This window comes from Babylonia areolata, chromosome 6, assembly GCF_041734735.1.
Source record: "Babylonia areolata isolate BAREFJ2019XMU chromosome 6, ASM4173473v1, whole genome shotgun sequence".
NCBI classification, from domain to species: domain Eukaryota; kingdom Metazoa; phylum Mollusca; class Gastropoda; order Neogastropoda; family Buccinidae; genus Babylonia; species Babylonia areolata.
Genome location: NC_134881.1, coordinates 34,093,410 through 34,115,909, shown reverse-complemented (window position 1 = coordinate 34,115,909; position 22,500 = coordinate 34,093,410). Strand labels below are relative to the sequence as shown.

At 43.0% G+C, this 22,500-nt stretch overlaps 1 protein-coding gene across 1 annotated transcript in view; it reads left to right on the top strand.

The window, feature by feature from the left end:
* The window catches only part of LOC143283374 (uncharacterized), a 234,550-nt gene that overhangs the window by 171,881 nt on the left and 40,169 nt on the right, over nucleotides 1-22,500 (top strand). The window lies entirely within an intron of this gene.

Genomic DNA, 22,500 nt, shown 5'->3' with positions numbered 1-22,500 from the left:
TAAGGATACTTTGATTCAATGCAAAAGAAAAGGCAGGTTCAACCGGGGACATCCGCTGAATCGCCATGTCCTTTGTACGCTTCCAGTGTAGATGATGAAGAACATTTCTTGTTTCAATGTGAATCATATGATAAAATGAGAGATACGTGTGTGTGTGTGTGCATGCATGCATGCTTGTGTGTGTGTGTGTGTGTGTGTATTTGCATGTGTATGTGTGTTTTGTAAAATAAAAATAAAAAATATATATATATATATATATATATATATATATATATATATATATATATATATCCGGCGAAGCTAAAAGGCACGACATTGTTTCTACTTTGTCGTCTGATGACGATCTTACACTACTTTTAACAGCTAAATTTCTTGTGGGAGCAACAGAGAATAAGAAGCAGTCTTACAAATCAGGACAATACAGCCGATGAGTGAGTTGTTGCAGTTTTGAGCGTAATGGTGATGGACTGGATTTGCTTCAAAAGACAGTAATTAGGAACATCAGTGCACGAGCGACAAGACAAGACAAGACAAGACAAGACAGAATTATCATGTATCTTTTGTGTGACATGGGCAACATTATGATAATTGTAGTAACGCGGAGTCTGACCGGTCGTACTATGTCACCTTTTATTTGTATTTGTATTTGAATTAATCTTTTTGTCACAACAGATTTCTCTGTGTTAAATTCGAGGCTGCGCTTCCCATTGAGAGCGCGTCGCTACACTGACAGCGCCACCCTTTTTTTTTCTTTTTTTCTTCTTTTTTTTTTTGGGGGGGGGGGGTACTTTTTCTGTCTGCAGTTTTATTTGTTTTCCCATCTTGCATGTAAATCGAAATGCTCTGAGAGAAGAGGGCAGAACGGAGACATTTGTCAATGGAGACAACTATCCCTGTCAAGAGGCACTGAGGGTGGGTAACAACACAAGAACGGGGAAATTGGATTCGATATGATTTGGGGAGGGGGGGCCTGGGGGGATGGTGGGGGGTGGGGGGGGGGGGGGGGGGTTGGCGGATTACACAGGAGAGGAACAGCATGAGCAATAATGGGTGGGTCTGTTCAGTTTACATGTCATCTGGCCTGCTGGTTCCCCCCGCCACAAAAAAAACCCAATCTGCTGACTGACGCTGAACCATGGAAAGAGAGTGGAGATTGATGTGTGTCTGTGAGAGAGAGAGAGAGAGAGAGAGAGAGAGAGAGAGAGAGAGAGAGAGAGAGAGCAGTATGTTTAAGGCACACAGTCTTTTGACTACAATTTAAGTAAATGGCACGCGAAAAGTGTGTGCTGTGGGTTGGGGAGGGGTGGGGGTGGGGGGCAGAGGTGCACAGAAGACATGTTTAAATGATTAATGCATTATTATTACATGTGACGCATATGTTGCTGATGTATGCTGACATTAAGATAATGCCATTTTACCGTTGCGGGTTAAAGGAAAGGTATGTATACGTGTGTGTTGGGGAGTAAAGTCAGGGTATATAGGATCACAAAATTCAACCGCCAAAACGAGACAGACAGACAGAGACAGAGACACAGAGAGACAGACAGAGAGAGATAGGCAGAGAGAAACAGAGACAGGGATATATTGAGAGAGAGACACAGAGACAGAGCTAGAGACAGAGAGAGACAGAGAGACGAGGAGAGAGAAACACAGAAAAAGAGAGAGAGAGAGAGAGAATATACGATGGAGGAGAGTCTTGGTGGTTTCAGTTCGGTTGTACGCCTCCCCCCACCCTCTCACCCCAACCTTCTGCCCCCTCGCCCCCTCCCCTCCCCGTTTTTGTGTGTGTTTTTTTCTTCTCCAATATCCTTGATCTCACTTGTTTCGGAAATTCCCTGTCAGATAATCCTGTCATGCCCAGAGCAGAACTTTTCGGAAATTCCCTGTCAGATAATCCTGTCATCCCCAGACCAGAACTTTTGGGAAATTACCCGTCAGATAATCCTGTCATGCCCAGAGCAGAACTTTTCGGAAATTTCCCGTCAGATAATCCTGTCATCCCCAGAGCAGAACTTTTTCGGAAATTACCCGTCAGATAATCCTGTCATCCCCAGAGCAGAACTTTTCGGAAATTCCCTGTCAGATAATCCTGTCATGCCCAGAGCAGAACGTTTCGGAAATTCCCCGTCAGATAATCCTGTCATCCCCAGACCAGAACTTTTCGGAAATTCCCCGTCAGATAATCCTGTCATCCCCAGACCAGAACTTTTCGGAAATTCCCCGTCAGATAATCCTGTCATGCCCAGAGCAGAACTTTTCGGAAATTCCCCGTCAGATAATCCTGTCATCCCCAGAGCAGAACTTTTCGGAAATTCCCTGTGAGATAATCCTGTCATCCCCAGACCAGAACTTTTCGGAAATTCCTCGTCAGGTAATCCTTTCATCCCCAGAGCAAGAACTGCGCTCAGTCAGAGACTGGATCAAGTGCACCCCAACCCTTCACGCTCCGGGCCTTTCCATGCCTCCTTGTGTGGTGATTTTTTTTGCTGTTTTTTTTTTCTTCTTCTTTATTTCTGTGAATATTTTTACTGCTCATCCCCAGGTATCTGATGAGATTCTGTGATATTTTCATCAGCTTTTCGCTCGTTGCCTCGCACAGCACCTCGCGCTATGAAATTGACGAACAAGATTCCCTCCCTTCTGGCACCAATTACAGATACATAGATTAAAAGAATAGGAAGAAGTTGATGAAATGGAAGAGGAAGGGGGTTATGACTCGGACCGGCGTGTGTTTGTGGTTCTTGTACAAGAATCAATCCCGAAAATCTCGGGAATCTGTCAGCTCGGTTTTGTGACTTTTTTTAAAATTATATATATATATATATATATATATTTTTTTTTTTTTTTTTTTTTTTTTTTTTTTTTTTTGTTGTTGTTGTTGTTGTTTGTTTGTTTTTTTTTGGGGGGGGTTGGTAATGATTCAAACCACAAACCTTTGTCTCTTGATTTTAGAGTGAACGATGTTGTTGGTTCTGACTGGACCGGATAAGATATAGTCATGTTCTTGTCGCTAGAAGTTACATCCATATCTAGTATGTATGGGCATACTATGAACATTGGGAAATACAATTTTAATGATAAAGGTGATAGCTAAATGAAGGCGGAATTAGTCTTGGGTTTTATTTTGAGTTCATCAGCCAAAGGCGCAGTAAATATTTTCCGCGTGTTCTGTTAAAACTGAAACAACTCCTTCATGAGTTAGTCATGCATTCCGTACCGTTTATTACAAAGAACTCTTTCGGTAGGAGAGCAGGATGTTGGGGAAAAAAAAGAAGAAAATTTGTTTGGTCTTCCTTTTAGCGGACAAGAAAACCAATCAAAACTAATATATATTAGCTGTGAAAATGAATGTCTGACCAACTGAACGTAGCCAGAACCTGAATTAATTTTGTTGTTGTTGAAGACTTAGTTGCATGATGGTGTATATTTTGTGTGATAATTCATCAAAACAACTCAATTGAAAAGATAAATCTATATAAGAGGGAAAGATTGAACAGGGGTAAAAAGGTCAGAATCTGTTAATATATTTTCATGATTGGAAACATATTGTAGAAGAAGGGGGAAGAATGGGATGAATCGAAATCGGATCACCCTGCTGCAACAAGATTAATGGTTCTTGTCTCTTAAAAAACGAAAAAGAGTGGTTCTGCAACGTTGCTTGTTTGTCGTGGAACTTCCTCCTCCACACTCGGCTTTTATTTCCTCTCTGCCCTCTGTGTTACATGGTGTGTGTGTGTGTGTTTGTGTTTTTTCTTCTACTGTCAGGTATTCTAATGATGACGGAGAAATCATTACACGAGCTTCCTTTTCTCATAAATTGTTGTTGAATGTCTTTGTTAGTGTTGTTGTTGTGGTGGTGGTGGTGGTTTCGTTGTTGTTGTTATTTTGAAATCAGCAGCAGCATTACGAACGCTATCGTCACCGCCATCAGCAGCTGCATCACCATCACTATCATGTGGATTTTTTTTGTTTTGTGTGTGTGTGTGTGTGGGTGTGTGTGTGTGTGTGTTCTTGTTGTTGTTGTTGTTGTTGTTTGTTTGTTTGTTTTTTTTAACACCGACTGATAGTCACCAGTTCCATTCTCATGCAGTTAATAGTTACTGGTATATTTGAAACGAAAACATACAGAAAACAAAAGAAATGGCTGAATAAGGCTTGACGTCTCTGTCTCTCTCTCTCTCTTTCTTTCTTCCTTGTGTGTGTGTGTGTGTGTGTGTGTGTGTGTTGTTGTTGTTTTTTGTGTGTGTTTTTTCTTTTTACCCCAACCTTTTTCTTATTATTATTTCTTCTTATTTTTGACTCACTTGTGTAAACAAAGTGAGTCAATGTTTTAACCCGGTGTTCGGTTGTCTGTGTGTGTGTCTGTGTGTCCGTGGTAAACTTTAACATTGCCATTTTCTCTGCAAATACTTTGTCAGTTGACACCAAATTAGGCATAAAAAATAGGAAAAATTCAGTTCTTTCCAGTCATCTTGTTTAAAACAATATTGCACCTCTGGGATGGGCACCAAAAAAATGAAGCCTAATTATATGCAAACTGCATTTACTGTTATATTTATATTTTATGTATTCTCTAAACTTGGCACTTTGATCTGATATTCTGACCCAACAACAAGAGCAGTCATTATTATCATTTTTTGTTCAAACAGGAACATCTTTTGCTAAGCATGGAAGTTTTATTTATTTTGCAAACGTTTTGGTGCAGATAGTAAAGAAGGGAAATTACTCTGTAATTAATGCTAGGGGACTTAATTCGCTTTAAACTGATCTTTCTCATCTTAAACATTACATTTTGAAATTACACTCAATACATAAAAAAGCTTGGATTTTTTTTAAAGTGTATCACAAGTGAATCTTGAAGGCCTTGCCTCTCTTGTTCTTTTTATATCAGTCCGCAATCTTTGGTACACATCTGGTGTGAACACCTGTCTCACTTCAATCTTCGCTCCTTCAGGTACACCCATGGGTCAGCGACAGGGTGCAGATTGGGCAGTAAAGGTTTACGATTAAGATATATATATATATATATATATAGAGAGAGAGAGAGAGAGAGAGAGAGAGAGAGAGAGAGAACTCCCTCCTGCTTTCTACGCTACAACAGCGCTGTACTGAGAAGATGAAACCCAAACAGGGGAGGAGGGGAGGGGAGGAAGGGAGAAAGATGGATAGACAGACAGACAGGTGGGTACGAAAATACTGATAGATTCCGAAAGGTGAAAGAGATAGAGAGAGGAAGTGAAGGGGGGGGGAGGGGGGGGGTCGGTGGGTGGGATGGGGGGGGGGGGGGTCGGGGGTGATAGATGGATGGATACTCGTTGGTTACAGAATGATGGAACAAAATGAATATACGAATGAATAGGCAGATAAACAAAACACGAATGTACGAATTACTGATAATTTTTTTTTTTTTTTTTATATAGGATAAAGAATCAGTCAGTCTGCTGATCATCAACCGATCACGTATTCAAGCACATACCGGATTTATTCCTTGTTAGAGCTTCTCTCTGGTTCTCTGGTTCTCTGTCTCTGTCTCTCTCTGGATCTCTGTCTGTCTCTCTCTCTTTCTCTCACTCTCTCTCACTCTCTCTCTTTCTCTCTCTCTCTCTCTCTCTGTCGTGTCAAAGCTTTCTCGCTTTTTGTACAAGTTTTGTTTTGTTTTGTTTAATTGCACTCAGAGCGTACACGCTGAAGTTGGCTTTGAAGTTGCATCGCAGCATTCCTTTCTGATTCTCGTGTTGTTTAGTGTGCATTGACCTTTGCTGTGCTTCATGACAATGTCTGTCGACTTGACGCTAAATGACCTATCCCCAAACTCCCCATTGAAAGGAACCTTGTTTTTTTTCTTCATTAAAACATCATCATCATCATCATCTCTCTCTGTCTCTGTCTCTGTCTATCTCTATCTCTCTCTCTCCCTCTCATTCTGTCTGTCTCTCTCTCTCTCCTTCCCTCCACTCAGCTTTATAATCTTTCTCATGAGAAGTGAACAAGAATGGGTTCTGAAAAATGAAAGAAAGCAAAACTGTCACGCATAAGTATCATAGAAGTCTAAAGAGTTGTTTGGTGATTCTGGCTCAAACATAAGAACACACTTCACACACACACAAACACACACACACACACACACGCATGCACGCACGCACACATACACGCACACACATACACACACACACACACACACACACACACACACGCATGCACGCACGCACGCACGCACACATACACGCACACACACACACACACACACACACACACACACACACACACACACACACACACACACGCATGCACGCACGCACACATACACGCACACACACACACACACACACACACACACACACACACACACACACACACACACACACACACACACACACACACACACACACACCAAATTAGTACGTGCTCATTAAGCCATCGTTTGTATGTATGTGTTTGGCACGGGCGTGTGTGCGTGAGCGTTCGCGTTATGTGTGTGAATGTGACCAAACGACATAAACGTGTTGTGACTGACTTTAGAATCTTTACGTACACGTCATGTTAGAGTCAGGAACGTACGGAAGAAAATAGAATAGCAACCCGACTTCCATAAAATAAGAAGAAAATAATCACTTCCTTCCGTCATTTTTGACACGCGACGGCCCACATTTTGGCAAAAAGCTGTTCACCTCTAAGATGTTGTATTGTATTACTCTTTTTTTGTCACAACAGATTTCTCTGTGTGAAATTCGGGCTGCTCTCCCCAGGGAGAGTGCGTCGCTACATTGAGAGCGCCACCCCTCTTTTTTTTTTTTTTATTTATTTTTTTTACTGCCTGCAGTTTCTGTTTTCCTATCGACGTGGATTTTCCTACAGATTGTGCCAGGGACAACTCGTTTGTTGCCGTGGGTTCTTTTACGTACGCTAAGTGCATGCTGCACACGGGACCTCAGTTTATCGTCTCATCCGAATGACTAGCGTCTAACCCATCACTCAAGGTCTAGTGGAGGGGGATAAAATGCTGGCGGCTGTGCCGGGATTCGAACCAGTGCGCTCAGATTCCCTCGTTACCTCTAGGCCATCACTCCATTTCATGGAGGTTTTATGGTGATTAAACTTTTTCCCCACGTCGACTAAGGTTGGTATCCGTGTGAGAAGGGAAGAGGAGGGGAGGGGAGAATGAGTGAGGGTAGTGTGTGTGTGTGCGTGCGCGCGTGTGTGTGTGTGTGTGTGTGTGTGTGTGCGTGTGCGTGCCGTGCGTGCGTGTTTGCTCTAAATCGGAATCATCATCATCATCATCATCTTTTTTCCCTTTCAGCCTGTTTTGTTTTCCCTTTTATTTGTTCCCCTAGCACGTTAAAGATCCTTTAATCCACGTCAGCGTTCGGTGGGTTATGAAAACAAGAACATACCCAGCGTACACACCGCCGAAAACAGGAGTATGGCTGCCTACAATGCGGGGTAAAAAACGGTCATACACGTAAAAGCCCACTCGTGTACATACGAGTGAACGTGGCCATCACTCCATGTTATTGCCGCCCGCGAACGAAGAAGAGAAAAATAGAAGTTCGTCTTCCCTTTTCATCGCTCCTCTTTGTCTTGGCTATCTGCAGTTTTTATAGTTTACTTCTCTCCCTCCTCATTCTTCTTATATATATTTTTTTTTTTTTTTTTTTTTTTAAATTATTTATCCTCCTCCTTCATTTCGCTGTTACGCTGTACTGATATTTCTGTGGCAATTCTTGAATGAATTGTCATTTAGTCATTCAGTTGTTGTTGTTTTTTTCGTTCAATCCTTCTCGTAGGTTTGTTTATTCATTGATTCATTTCCCTTTTTTTATCCTTCTTTTTATTTCAGTCTTCCATTTTCTATCTTCCTTTGTTTTACTTTTTTTTTGGCTTCTCCCTATTTTGCAACGCTAGTGTTACCCTAGTTGGTTCGGGCTGGGATCTCTAGGCCATTGACTGGAATGCATTATTTGTGTATGCAGGTGGAGTGATGGCGTAGAGGTATCGCGTCCGCGTAGGAAGCGAAAGAATCTGAGCGCGCTGGTTCGAATCACGGCTCAGCCGTCGATATTTTCTCCCCCTCCACTAGACCTTGAGTGGTGGGCTGGACGCTAGTCATTCGGATGAGACGATAAACCGAGGTCCCGTGTGCAGCATGCACTTAGCGCACGTAAAAGACCCCACGGTAAGCAAAAGGGTTGTTCCTGGCAAAATTCTGTAGAAAAATCCACTTCGATAGGAAAAAAATCAAACTGCACACAGGAAAAAATACAAAAAAATGGGTGGCGCTGTAGTGTAGCGACGCGCTCTCCCTGGGGAGAGCAGCCCGAATTTCACACAGAGAAATATGTTGCGATCAAAAGAAATACAAATACAAATGCAAATACTTTTTATCTCTGTTTCCTTCTCTTCTTTCTTTGTTTTGTTTCTTTCCTTGCTGCTTCCTTCCGTTCTTCCGTCCTTTCCTGTCATCTTCTTTCTTTCCCCTCTTTCCTATCACGTCTCAGGTTGTTGTTGTTTTTTTCTTACCCAGAACAGAAGACAGGTGGAACAAGCCGAGCGTTGGACTTTAAATATGAGGGTCCCGGGTTCGATTCCCAATCACGGCGCCTGGCCCAGAGCCAGTTGCATTGCTCGGACGGAAGAGCTCAGTATGGTCGTAACCCGCTGCTAACTGTGTGTAGTATGGAACTGACCAATGGCGTAGTTTGGTCAACGTAGGCATTTAGTCACGTGTAACTGTCAAAAAGTTAGAACCAAGCAATGCAACTGGCACCTGGCGAGTAGTAAAGGGGGGTGGGGGATTTTTCCAGTCTCCAGTCAACAGATATGCAAACCTGCTAGTGTCTGAACCCCCTTAATTAATGTATGCACATATTGAAGATCAAAGCCGTACGTTAAAGATCCCGTTGCCCATGTCAGCGTTCTGTGGGTTATGGAAACAAGAACATACCGGAAAATGAAGTGTGACTGCCTATATGACTGGGGTAAAACGGTCGTACACATAAAAAACCCACTCATACATATGAGGAGCGAACGTGGGAATCGCAGGTCAAGGAAGAAGAAGACGAAAATGAAGAAGAAGATGAAGAAGAATTTCACGGACTTCTCCACTCACTTGGTAACAAAAGCAGCAACCACTCCTGCCCTGTCCTCAAGGCCAGGATGCAGTGAAAAATGACGAGCAGACAGGCTGGAGCCAGTGAGTGTGGCCAGACCGCTGATTGTGTCTTCCGTGGTGAGAAGCCAAGTCCGGAATGAAACATCTCTCGGCTGACACGGCGTAAAACCGAGCTGTGGATGGATGGAGGAGAGAAACTTGTCATCAGTCTCTTAGCTGTCTGTGTCATCCTCCTTCTTTCTTCTCTTCTTTTCGTCTTTTCCTTCTCTACAGTCCAGCCTCCTCTTCTGCTGCAAAACCTGTTGTTTTCTTTTTTATTTCTTTCACATTTCCGTCTTCAATTTCCTTTCCTTGACGCAGTCAGACGCTCGCTGGTAAAATATAACACCCTCACTCCAGTCTCCACAGCTGTCTGTCAGAGAGAAATTTCCCCCATGCCCTCTTCACAATTGCGTGTCTTTCGAATGATGTGAACAGCGTGTGTTAAATCTAGTCATCCACGTGAAGATCAATTAACACATGTTGGACCAAGTGATGGTTGATTTGCACATGTTTTGAGAAGTTCTAAACCTCATGTGGACAAGACAGAAAGCGAAAGTTCGATGGATAAAGGACTATACAGCAGATCCATCAACAGTTGTTGCAAAATAGACACTCAAAGTTTGTCTCGGTTTTTCTGATTATGTTGCCCTCTACAACATCTACGGCTTCGAGGCAGTGATGCTCAGTAAATGCTGCGACTGACGTTTACTGCTTATTTTGCGATGTTATTTACGGGTATGAAACCTTTTTGTGTATTCGTGTAACAGATCGTAATATTGTTCACTCTTCTATTCTTTTATTAATCAAAAAGTAATACATCAAGCAGAATCGCTACCTGTTCGAGCGCGGCTGTGTGGATATCAGACATTCCATACATTTTAGTTGGAGGGAATCTACATTTTCCTGAACGGTGGCACACCGTGTGACTCTAAGCGTCGACTCGTTGCCAGTTTGCCCGTGACAGTTCACGCATCATCCCGCATGTGGAATTCACCAAAGTGCATGTTAGGCTGACACTGAGACATTGTTCATAGAGGCTGGGGGATAATGACAGCTGGAAGAGTGATGGAGAACAGTATACACGGTAGTCCATAACATTTAAAGGTATGCCTTGGCGTTGATATATCTTCACGTCAAGAAAATGTAGTAATTAGTGAAGGATGGGGACAAAGGAGGAAAAATATATATGTGTGTTGGTGAGTGATGTCAGGGTGAAACATGGTCACGAGATTATACCACCAGAAAGAGAGAAAACGGTGGGATATGTTTGCTTAGTTGAATAATGCAAACTGATTAACGCAAGACATGCGTCATTGACATATCGAGGGGGAGAGACAAGGAGGAGATACTCATGTTTGTGCTGGGGAATGATATCACAGCCACGGAGATCTCATGATTACAGCGCCAGAGAGACATATATGAATACATATCCATTAATTAATGAAGGATGCATTCTAACCAACGCACACATTGTCGTTGATATACTGAGCTGAGGTGGTGAAGCTGGGAAAAGTGTGTGTGTGTGTGTTTGTGTGTGTGTGTGTGTGTGTGTGTGTGTGTGTGTGTTGGGGAGTTCAAGGTCGCAAGAATCACAAGATCGGTAAAACTCCTGGGGGTGCCTGGCAGCTTCATAGTCGGCTGACCGTTCTTTCGTGGAGAACATGACACGCGCAACACCCACTGAATGTCATGATGTTGTCAGACTTCTTCTGCGTTCGTGGGCTGCAACTCCCACGTTCACTCGTATGTACACGAGTTGGCTTTTACGTGCATGGCCGTTTTTATCCCGCTTTGCAAGCAGCCATACTCCGCTTTCGGGGTATGTTGTCAAATTCTGGAGGTGCTCCAAAATTGCGACAGCACAATTAACCATACGCAAAAAAATAAAGAACAAAAACAAAGAGCCCAGATCACCTAGACATAAGGGATTTTTTTTTTTTTTTTTTTCGGTTTGTCTTTCGCCGAACTGTGTTAATTAACATTCCTTTTTCAAAGATCAGAACAGGGCACTTTGTCGCTGCGTGTTTTATTTTTTTCTGGGTTTTGGTTTGCTCTCATTTCATGCTACACATCTTCTGTGAGAGACAGTCAGAAAGACTCACACTCACACTCAGATGATTAAAGACGCTAATCTAAAGAACTCAGATGATTTATGCGCTAAAGCCATAATAGCCTTATGATTTCTTATGACCAACGGGCAGTAACATTTCATAATGTCTCCAGAACTATGCCAGTCAAGTATGAGAAAAGAGAGAGACAAGAGATGGAAGGAGAGAGAAAGAACATGAGACAAGGACAGAGACAGGTATAAGGGACGCAGGCAGACAAACAGACAGACAGAAGTTGGTTTAGTTCGGCTGTACATCTTACCTCTCTGTTATCTCTACTGTTTCTGGACGTATATTTATACACACAGACACAGACACACACACAGACACACACACACACACACACACACACACACACATATATATATATATATATATATATATATATATATATATTTAGAGACAGAGAGAGAGTCAGGATTATGTTTCAATGGTTATACGCGTTTATATTAATCCATTTTATTCTCTTTTTTTTCTTTTGTTTATCTATCTATTCATTCATCTATTTATTATTACTTTTTCTCGACTTTATATCCGCGTGGTGTGTGTGTGTGTGTATGTTTGTGTGTGTGTGTGTGTGTGTGTGTGTGTGTGTGTGCAACGAGCCTGTGATTGCACACGTTGATTTCCATGTGGATTAATAAAGTGCTTTTGACTTTGAATTGAAAGAGGGAAAGAGGAAAGGAGAGAGCCAGACAGCCAGATCCCGAATGAGAGAGAATAAGAGGAGAGAAGTGTGGCGGACAGAGAGACAGACAGACAGACACACACACACACACACACACACACACACACACACACACACACACACACGTGTACACACACACAGAAAGAAAGACACACACACAAACATACACAGAGAGAGAGAGAGTGCGCGTGTGTGTGTGTGTGTGTGTGTGTGTGTCTTTCGTTGGGTTTTTTGTTTGTTTGTTTCGTGGTTATTTTCATGTAGGTTTTCCTATTATTTACTTTTTACCCTTTCTTTCTTTCTTTTTGTCTTTCTTCCTTCCTTACTTCCCTACTCTTTCCTTCTTTTCCTTTCTCTAATTGATGTTTCTTTCTTTCTCTCTCTCTCTCTTTCTTTCTTTCTTTGTATTCCTCCGTTATCTGTCTCTCTTCTCCCGAGAGATGGGTCCATTGCTTTAATTAAACGATCCCTGGCCTGCTCACGTCCTGTGCACACATTCACAATCTCAAGGAAGAAACACACATTCTCATCCCTGTTGCATCCTCTCTCTCTCTCTGTCTCTCTGTCTGTCTTGCTCTGCCACACACACACACACACACACACACACACACACACACACACACACACACACACCCCCCCCCCTCTCTCTTTTCCTCTCTTCTGATATGCATTTTCTCTGTTTATTGTTGTGCGTTTCTTTGTTTTAAAATATATTTTGTACCATAGGGCTGGGTGTAAAAAAAAGCATTCATGTCATTATGCTTATCTCAATAACCTGGAAAAAAAAAAGAAAATTCGGTCGTTCGTTCGTACGTTCGTTCGTCTCTCTCTCTCTCTCTCTCTCTCTCTCTCTCTCTCTCTCTCTCTCTCTATCTCCTCTGTCTCTGTCTCTGTCTCTCTGTCGGCCAGTGAAAAATGACGGACAGACAGAGACAGACAGGCTGGTGCCAGGGAGTGTGACCACACTGCTGATTGTGTCTTCCCTGGTGAGAAGCCAAGTCCGGCGGGGTGAGACATCTCTCGGCTGACAAGGTGTAAAAGCGAGCTGTCGATGGAGAAAGGACGCTCGTCATCAGTCTTCGCCACCCTCTGTAAACCTCTTGACCTTCTTGCTATCCACTTCGGCTTTCTAGTCTTCTTTCCTTTCTTATCTTTTCCCTCCCACCCCCCCTGTCCTAGAAATTCACTTCCTTGTCTTTTCTGCTACCTCTTCCACTGTTTTATGGGGTGGGGGGGGGTTAATCTCGTTTTTCGTTTATATTGTTCTTATACTTTTATTTTCTTTCTTCTTTTTTTTCAGCCTGGGTAAGTGTTATCAGAACTAGTAACAAGAGAGGCAAGGCCTTCAAGACTCACTTGTGATAAATTAAGTCCCCTAGCATTAATTACAGAGTAATTTCCCTTTTTTACTATCTGCACCAAAACGTTTGCAAAATAAATAAAAATTCCATGCTTAGCAAAAGAAGTTCCTGTTTGAACAAAAAAATGATAATAATGACTCCTCTTGTTGTTGTGTCAGAATAAGAGGTCACAGTGCCAAGTTTAGAGAATACAAAAAATATAAATATCACAGTAAATACAGTTTGCATATAATTAGGCTTCTTTTTTTTTTTTTGTGCCCATCCCAGAGGTGCAATATTGTTTTAAACAAGATGACTGGAAAGAACTGAATTTTCCCTATTTTTATGACAAATTTGGTGTCAAGTGACAAAGTATTTGCAGAGAAAATGTCAATGTTAAGGTTTACCACGGACACACACACACACACACACACACACACACACACACACACACACACACACACACACACACACACACACACACACACACACAACCGAACACTGGGTTAAAACATAGACTCACTTTGTTTACACAAGTGAGTCAAAAACGTAACGCTCTTTCTTCATTTCACTTACATTCGTCTCATGAACGTTTCAGTTGTGCATCTCAAGTATGATGAGAATCACGTATCTTAAAGTTGCCAAAACTGTTGGTCTTCCCAGTGATTATTAATAACACTCATGCATGCGCTGGGAATGGTTCCTAAAGGCCAACTAGCCCTCCAAGGCTGCATGCAGCACTAAGAGCCAGTGCAATTTTGCCTCCTAGTTTGAGAGTCGTAGTCCTTCACAAAAGACTAAAGCTGTAAAAAAAAAAAAAAATCATTCCCCATTGCAACAAAGAAACCATCGATGATACAGCTCTCACTTTGCTATTGGCGCAACTGTAAACTTATATCAATCTGTGAGATAAGCTGAGTGTATAATAAACTTTCATCCTCACCACTGTCTCTGCAATTCAGAGATGGATCCGGGGGTCTGGGGCGGGGGGGGGGGGGGGGAATAATGACCCGACAGAATTGTGCTGCGTTAACTGGTGCAAAGGAAAGTGGTCCCACCGCTGATTGGACGGCCAGAGTCACGAGAAAGGGGAGTGACATATTAATTTAATGTCTGACAAGGGGAAATGGGGGTTGGGGGTGTAGGGGGTGGGGGCATTGGATGATGAATCAGTAGTGGATATAGGGGTAGGGGGGGGGGGGGCGTGGGGGTGAGGGTTAACGCGTGCATCATTGGAGGGAGAAAGCTTACTATTCGTGTGGTAATGATTTGACATAACTGGATGGTGCCAAAAGTATATATATATATATATATATATAATATATATATATATATATATATATATATATATATATATATATATATATATAATCAGTATTCTCTTGTCTCTCTCTGTTTCTGTCTGTGTCACTGTCTGTCTGTCTGTCTCTCTCTCTCTCTGTCTCTCTCTCATCTTCTTCAATCACACCAGGATGGGCAATCTATATCTTTAGCGATCTGCATATCTCTTTCTGAAAGCTGTACTTCGATCAGAGATGTTTCTTCATATGTTTATTTTCTGTGCATTAAGCAGATAGAATCAGTCATGTGTTTTTGTTTTTTGGGTTGTTTTTTTTGTTTTGTTTTTTTTGTTTTTGTTTTTTATTGTTTTTGGTTTTTTTATTTGATCAAGTATTTACCTATTAATTAATTAATTAATTTGTTGTTTGTTTGTTTCTTTATCTATTCTACATTTCTTGATTTTCTCCACAAGGGTTTTTGTCATTTTGTCGCAATTGGTTTTGTTCTTATATTTTATTAAGATAATATAATTATGTGCTTACATAATAATCACCGCGCATCGTCCGTATATATACAGGTCATTGACTTTACACACATTACACACACGCTCTCTGTCTCTGTCTCTGTCTCTGTTTCTCTCTCTGTGTGTGCCTTCCATCGTCTGTCTATTCAGAATCGTCACCATGGTCTTCACATAATCGTCACCAGTATAATCCACTCCTCTTCCTCCTTCTCACCATCCTGCTTCTCTCAGTTCTCCTCATTCTCCTCCTCCTCCTCCTCCTTCATCTTCTGCTATCCTCGCACCACACTCCTCTTCCATTTTTGGGTTTGTTCTCTGGGTTATAATCCCTTTGTCCTTTCTCTTATCCATGATGGGGGATCGTAAATCAATCAGATCCTCCCTTTCCCAAATCCCCCCTGTCTGCTTTTTCTATCCCGAACCCTTGCTCATGCTTTCGCTCAGGAAGTACTGCCTGCCCTTTTGACAAAGCTGGATTTGGAGGAGGGGGTAAAAAAAAATAGAACTCTGCAATTCAGATCGTGATGTCAAGATGTGTGGCTGGACTAGCTGATTGATTAGCTCAGGTCATGCATGATGAGAAAGGACGGGGTCACACTGACATTATATTTCTGTCTTGTCTGGCAAACAGGCTGGTTTAGTACGTTGGGTGGAGGAAAGAAATGGAAAACATTGATGTGCTAGGAGTTCCACCAAAAAAAAACAGGCTGTTACTACTTCACGTTGTTCGTCGTAATCAACAGCGTTGGACCCACCACCAATGGGAAGGCAAGAATCAGTGCTGGCCTTTTTTTCCCCCCTTTTTTCTGTCTGCTCACATATATGTTTGTCTTTGAACTTGCATACATCTCTCTCTCTCTCTCTCTCTCTCTCTCTCTCTCTCTCAGAATCGTCACCATGGTCTTCACATAATCGTCACCCCTCCACTTCCTCCTCCTCCTCTTCACCATCCTACTCCTCTCAATTCTCATTCTCCTCCTCCTCCTTCTTCATCTCTCTCTTTGTCTTTCTGTCTCTGTCTCTCTCTCTACTTCGAAGATTGGCAAAATTACTCAACGCACAGATACAAAGTCCGTGGTTAGACAGATTTGACAATAATTTTTATTAAATTCTTCTGTGACCACCTGAGGGAATCTGATTCATTTGTGTGTTGTTTTTGTGTTGTCTTTGTGTTGTTTCAATATTTTGCTCTCGTCATATTCATTTCTTTATTATAATGCTCTGTTATGAAACAAAGATAACTGTGTTGACGCGTTCACCGTTTTCACCAGAACCATATGATCAAAAATATCAAAATGTCAGTGTCTCAGAGTCTCTCAGAGTCTGTCTCTCTCTTATTCTTTCTCTTACTCTCCCTCTCTCTCTCTCCCTCTCTTCCTCTCTCTCTCTCCCTCTCTTTCTCTCTCTCTCCCTCTCTCTCCCTCTCTCCCCCTCTCTCTCTCCCTCGCTCTCTCTCTCGATGCTTATCGAAGCACCTTGCAGCGGTAGGGGTTGTACTTTTTGCACGACGTGCAGGCATAATTTGCAGGCCCAGTGAGAGTCAGGGACGATGAACGGAGAAAAGCCCAGACATACCACCTGATCTACCTGTATGTCTTTGCTTATCTTTGTGTGTTTGTGGCATGTGAGGTGAGTTCTTGGCCGGTAACAGCCATCAGTACCAGGCGAGGTCTTGAGGGTGGCACGTCGCGAAGTAGACTGAAACAATGAAATAGAAACACGCGCACGTGATCCTTTGCACAGCACACACACACACACACACACACACACAGAGTTTCACTTTCTAGTTTCCACTTTTCTTTCACTTGTTTGTTATTGTTGTTGTTTTTTTCTCTCCCTGCGAAGAGATGTTTTCTTTAAATTAATCAATCGATAGACTCTCACTCACCACCACTGATGTCTTTCCTTCACAAAGACGGCTCGTGAAGAAAGTGAAACGCGCTGCATCAGATGGTGTCAAGGAAACTGGGCACACCTCTTCTTCTTCTTCTTCTTCTTCGTTCGTGAGCTGCAGCTCCCACGTTCACTCGTTTGTACACGAGTGGGCTTTTACGTGTATGACCGTTTTTAACCCCCCGCCATGTAGGCAGCCATACTCCGCTTTCTGGGCTGTGCATGCTAGGTATGTTCTTGTTTCCATAACCCACCGAACGCTGACATGGATTCCAGGATCTTTAGCGTGCGTACTTGATCTTCTGCTTGCGTATACGCACAAAGGGGGTTCATGCACTAGCAGGTCTGCATATATGTTGACCTGGGAGATCGGAAAAAAAAACACCACCCTTTACCCACCAGGCGCCGTTACCGAGATTCGAACGCGGGACACTCAGATTGAAAGTCCAACGCTTCAACCACTCGGCTATTGCGCCCGTCGGGCACACCTCTGATTGGACAGTCCAAGTCCTGGGAAGTGCAGGGACCACAGTGACATGACATTTCATGTCTGGTAAAAGAACAGGGGAGGGAAGGTGGTGTAAGGGGGTGGAAATAGAGCTTGTGCGTGCTCAATTTTTGGTGGAAAGGAAACCATTGTTGCTGTGTTGCAAGGCGATGTCCCAACTCCATCAAGATTCCGTGTGCAAACGATCATTAATTAGCCCTCTTTTCTCTGTGTCTGTCTGTCTGTCTGTCTGTCTTTCTCTTTGCCTCTGTCACCGTCTCGCTGACTCGCTGTCTGTCTCTCTGTCTTATCAACATATCATAATCATTATCATCATCAGCAACAACATCATCATCATCATCATCATCAACATCTGTTGTTGTCGCCTTCATCATCACGTAAATATCATCATTGCCATGTCCTCCTCTTCCCCAGTCTTGTTGCTGCTCTTTTCTTCTTCTTCACCACCACCACCACCACCAACACCACCACCACCATCACCATCATCATCTTCTTCTTCTTCTTCACTCCTCCCCCACCCACCACCCACCCCCACCCCCGCTCTTTTTGTTAATTGCTGCGTTTTAGAGGGGGAAAATTAATAATGACGGACACTCACACGTTTGGAACCAGGTGAAAAGATCGCAGAGGCTGTACTGGTGACCGATGAGCAAGAGTCACGAGAAAAGAGACGGGTCACAGTGATACATGTCTGGTGTGGCAATCAGAACAATCTGTGTGCTGTGTGCTGGGTGGAGAAAAGAAAAGAAAAATATCGATGCGTTAGGAGTTCTAAAATGATACGCCTGCACTGCCACGTCGTTCATCACCAATCTTTGCTTCTCTCTCTCTCTCTGTCTCTGTCTCTCTCTCTCTCTCTCCTTTCTGTCTGTCTGTCTGTCTGTCTCTCTCTCTCTCTCTCTCCCTTTTGTCTGTCTCTCTCCCTTCTGTCTGTCTGTCTGTCTGTCTGTCTCTCTCTCTCTCTCTCTCTCTCTATCTCTCGCTCTCTCTCTCCGATTCTCTCTCATACTTTCTCTCTCCCTGTCTGTCTGTGAAGTTTGCTAGCTCGCCGAAACCTTAAAAAAAACATGCCTCCAATCCTTCCAATCGGCTGCTCTGAAGCTAAACTGTGGTGGTGGATCTAATCTTGTAGCTGCAGCCATTTCGTCAACAAACTGACGTCACTTTTTGTTTTTGATCCAGACCAGATTTTCAGTCCGCAAAAAGTCGACCAGTCGAGCTAAAACCACTTACCCAGAAGGATCCCACTTCTGACACCATCTCAGATGGCTCTGTATGTGCGTGGTAGGTCTGTGATTGTGGTGGAGGTTCTTAAACGTACAATAAAACCGGGAGAGGCAGTTGCAGGGATGCCAACTTTAATTCAGCTGTTATCAACCTTCATCATCATCACTATCATCACCAGTTCTTAAAGGCCAAAGCTTGCGAACGAAGATTACTTGTTCGGCCCTTTCTTTGAATGTAATTAGTCTATGAAATGATGATGTATTTTGCTCAAGCACTGATACAGGTCCATGGGCTGATCAGTAAACCGTCGAGACTTGACTCGGCTCTGTGGGCCTTAATCATATCCTCCTCACACTCATGTGTCTCATTTCCTCTCAGTACCATCTCACCCCACGCCGTTAAACCGAGGTTGTGCTTCACTCTGTTTGCAGGTCCATTTGATGGGCACAATAGCCGAGTGGTTAAAGCTTTGGCCTTTCAATCTGAGGCCCCCCCCCCGGTTCGAATCTCGGGTAACGGCGTCTGGTGGGTGAAGGGTGGGAATTTTTTTCCGATCTCCCAGGTCAAAATATGTGCAGACCTCCTAGTGCCTGACCCCCCTTCGTGTGTATGCGCACGCAGGCACGAAGAAGATCCATGTCAGCGTTCGGTGGGTTATGGAAACAAGAACATATCTAGCATCCACACCCCCGAAAACGGAGTATGGCTGCCTACATGGCGGGGTGAATAAACAAAGAAAGGTCATACACGTAAGATGTCATGTTTCATGTCTGCCTGAGCGTGTATGTGTGCGTGACTGGAAACCAGATTGAATGACACAGGAGATGAATGATGAGCGCCTAATGGCAGTCGTCAGTCGGCTCCAGTTACTCAAGATAGGCAGCCTGTTGTGCAAATAACCCCGTGGTTTATAAGGCGCTAACAGCTTGGTCTCCGACTGAGGATAGGTGCTCTCCCAGTATCATTCATGTCATTCATTCTTTCAATCAGTCAGAGTGAGGGGCGTGGAGTGAACGGGACACGAGCCGAACAGACGTGAAGGGACAGCACAGAGTTCGACACAGTATATTATTTGTGTGGATGCGGCAGATTGGTTCTTATCGGGGAGGTCGGATGTTGGGGGCGTTGGGGGCGGAGGAGGGGGGCATGTGTTTGTGAGGGTGTGTGTGTGTGTGGGGGGGGGGGAGGTGCATTACTCCCATCATTACCAGGTCTCGACTGAGTGCTGCACCTCTTACTGAAATCAGGAATGAAACGACAGCTCGTGCAGAAGAGTGCATGCACGTATTCCTTTCGAACTACAGCCACGCATGCGTTTGAGCGCGTGGCCCCCGAGAGTGCGTACACGCCACACACACACACACACACACACACACACACACACACTACATGCGTACGCGTTCACTGATAGTGTGTACACACAAAATAGTGATGTGTACTACTCACACACACATGAATGCATACACATACACATACCAAACGCATGGACGCGCAAGCACACACACGCTCGTGCGCTTGTGCGCAAGTGCCCACGCAAACACCCGCACGCACGCACACACACAAACAAACACAGAGAGAGACAGAGACAGAGAGATGGAGGGATCAGTTTGGTCGGACATCGTAGGCGGATTCACCATTAGCTATCACAACACGCACTTCCGCTCTTTGGCACGCGCTGTGCTGGAAGCAAAAATGTAAGTAATAACAAACAACAAACCCCTGCATCACTCACATCCCTTCATCCCACTCTTTACCCTTGCTCCCCATTCTTGACCCCCGCCCCCCAACCCCCAGAACAACAACATTCATCTCCTCCATATACTACTACTACTACTACTACTACTAATAATAATAATAATGGTATTTATATAGCGCTGAATCTTGTGCAGAGACAAATCAAAGCGCTTTCGCACCAGTCATTCACACGCATGCATAACTCTAAAACTGTAGAAAATAAAGACAATGAAGGGCAGGCAAGGGAGGCTATTTTGGGAAGAGATGGGTTTTAAGGCCAGCCTTGAAAGAGCTGAGTGTGGAGACTTGACGAAGCGAAAGAGGAAGTTCATTCCAATCTACTCAATCAACTCAGAAAAAGAAAATAAAATCGGATAACCGGTGGTTTTGATAAGTGCTTTAATAGGGAGATAGTGCACACGCTTTCGTCGGGAACTTTTCGTCGCTTGCAGAGCGGCAGAAAAAGGTCATATGACGTCATGAGCAGCCCACCACCATAACGTGCTTTTCTGGGTGTGCACTGAACTTTATCTGTTTAGAAAAAAAAGGGTACCACATTCTCAAGACAGACAGACGAACCATAGTATGTACCCGCATACTTTACGAAACAACATGCAACACATGTAAAAATAAATAAATAAATAAATAAATAAATAAAAAGACAACAGAAAATGTTTTCTTTAGCGGATGAAGGCCTTTATATCAAGAATGTTGATACATGGAGATGCCATATCAGTAGTTTTACTCACAATTCCATTTTACTGTGTTGCAACGTTAACTATTTACGAGTTATTTCGACAAAAAAATAAACGACTGTTTGAGTCGTTGGAGTTGTTTGGCCATAATTAAACTATGACGAAGTGAAACACGGTGTTTCGGGTCTCACTCACACTGCAGAGGTCTCTGCGTGCGTGCGCTGATAAAGGTTGGGTGATGTTTGTGTGTGTGTCTGTGTCTGTCTGTCTGTCTGTCTGAGTGTCCCTGTGTGATCAATGACGCGTCCTCAGACCAAATTTCCTTCTTCTTTTTTTCTTTTTTTTTTTTAGCTTCTTTTTTGAATGTCAGGAGGGACACGAATACAGCTTTTGAGTCTCAAGTCCTAAGTGGGGGACCCCTACTAACAGTGTGTCACCCAGGCAGTTGTCCTGTCTTCATGAGGATATTGAGACGGGATGTGGACAGTAGACTGCACAACTGATCCCCTTGATGTGTCCAGAATGGCGACAGAAGAACGGATGAATCTAACACGTCTCTTCCTGGAAAATGTCTACGAGCTAGATTGATGCCATGGTTTACAACGGTGGACTGCTTTGCTTTTTTTTTCTAAAAAAAAAACCCAAAGAAAGGAACGTTGTTTTTCACCATGAATATCAAAGATGCAGAAAGAGGGTTAGAGGGAAAGAGAGAGAGGGAGAGAGAGAGAGAGACAGAGAGAGAGAAGGATTTCTCATCATCGAGCTGCATTTAAAAAAAAACCTTTCCTCATAAATAAACTTTCATCTTTCACTGTCTGGACAAGAAATTTTTCTCAAGAGATCTACACAACGAAGTTATAGGAAGGTGGGTGGTTTTTCTGTCCATGAAATATGATACGAACACGTAGACGTATACTAGATTTACTAGATTTGGGAAAAACAAAAACAAAAACAAAAAAAAAAACACAAAAAACACCAAAAACCGCTCGCTTTCTAGGTAAAAAAAATAAGTGAAATCATGAAACACGACAAGACATGGAGAAAAATAACTTACTTGCAATTTTGAAAATAATTATACTGAATGGTGATCACAGTTTTGGAAAGATGTTTTTCCCCCGGGGTGTGTCAGGTGTATAGAGTCAGTGAAAGGGAGCATGCAAGCAAAAAGTAAAATATTTAAAAAAAAGAAGAAGCAGCATAACCATAATTATACAGTGACAGAAGCACAGGGCCTTTTTTTTTATAATCATGAACAGATTAGAAGTTTTTGATAGCCGATTCTTCCAGTTTGGATTTATACAACATCACACGTGTAGGATAGTAGAACGAGTAATGTGTGATGATTCGAAGAA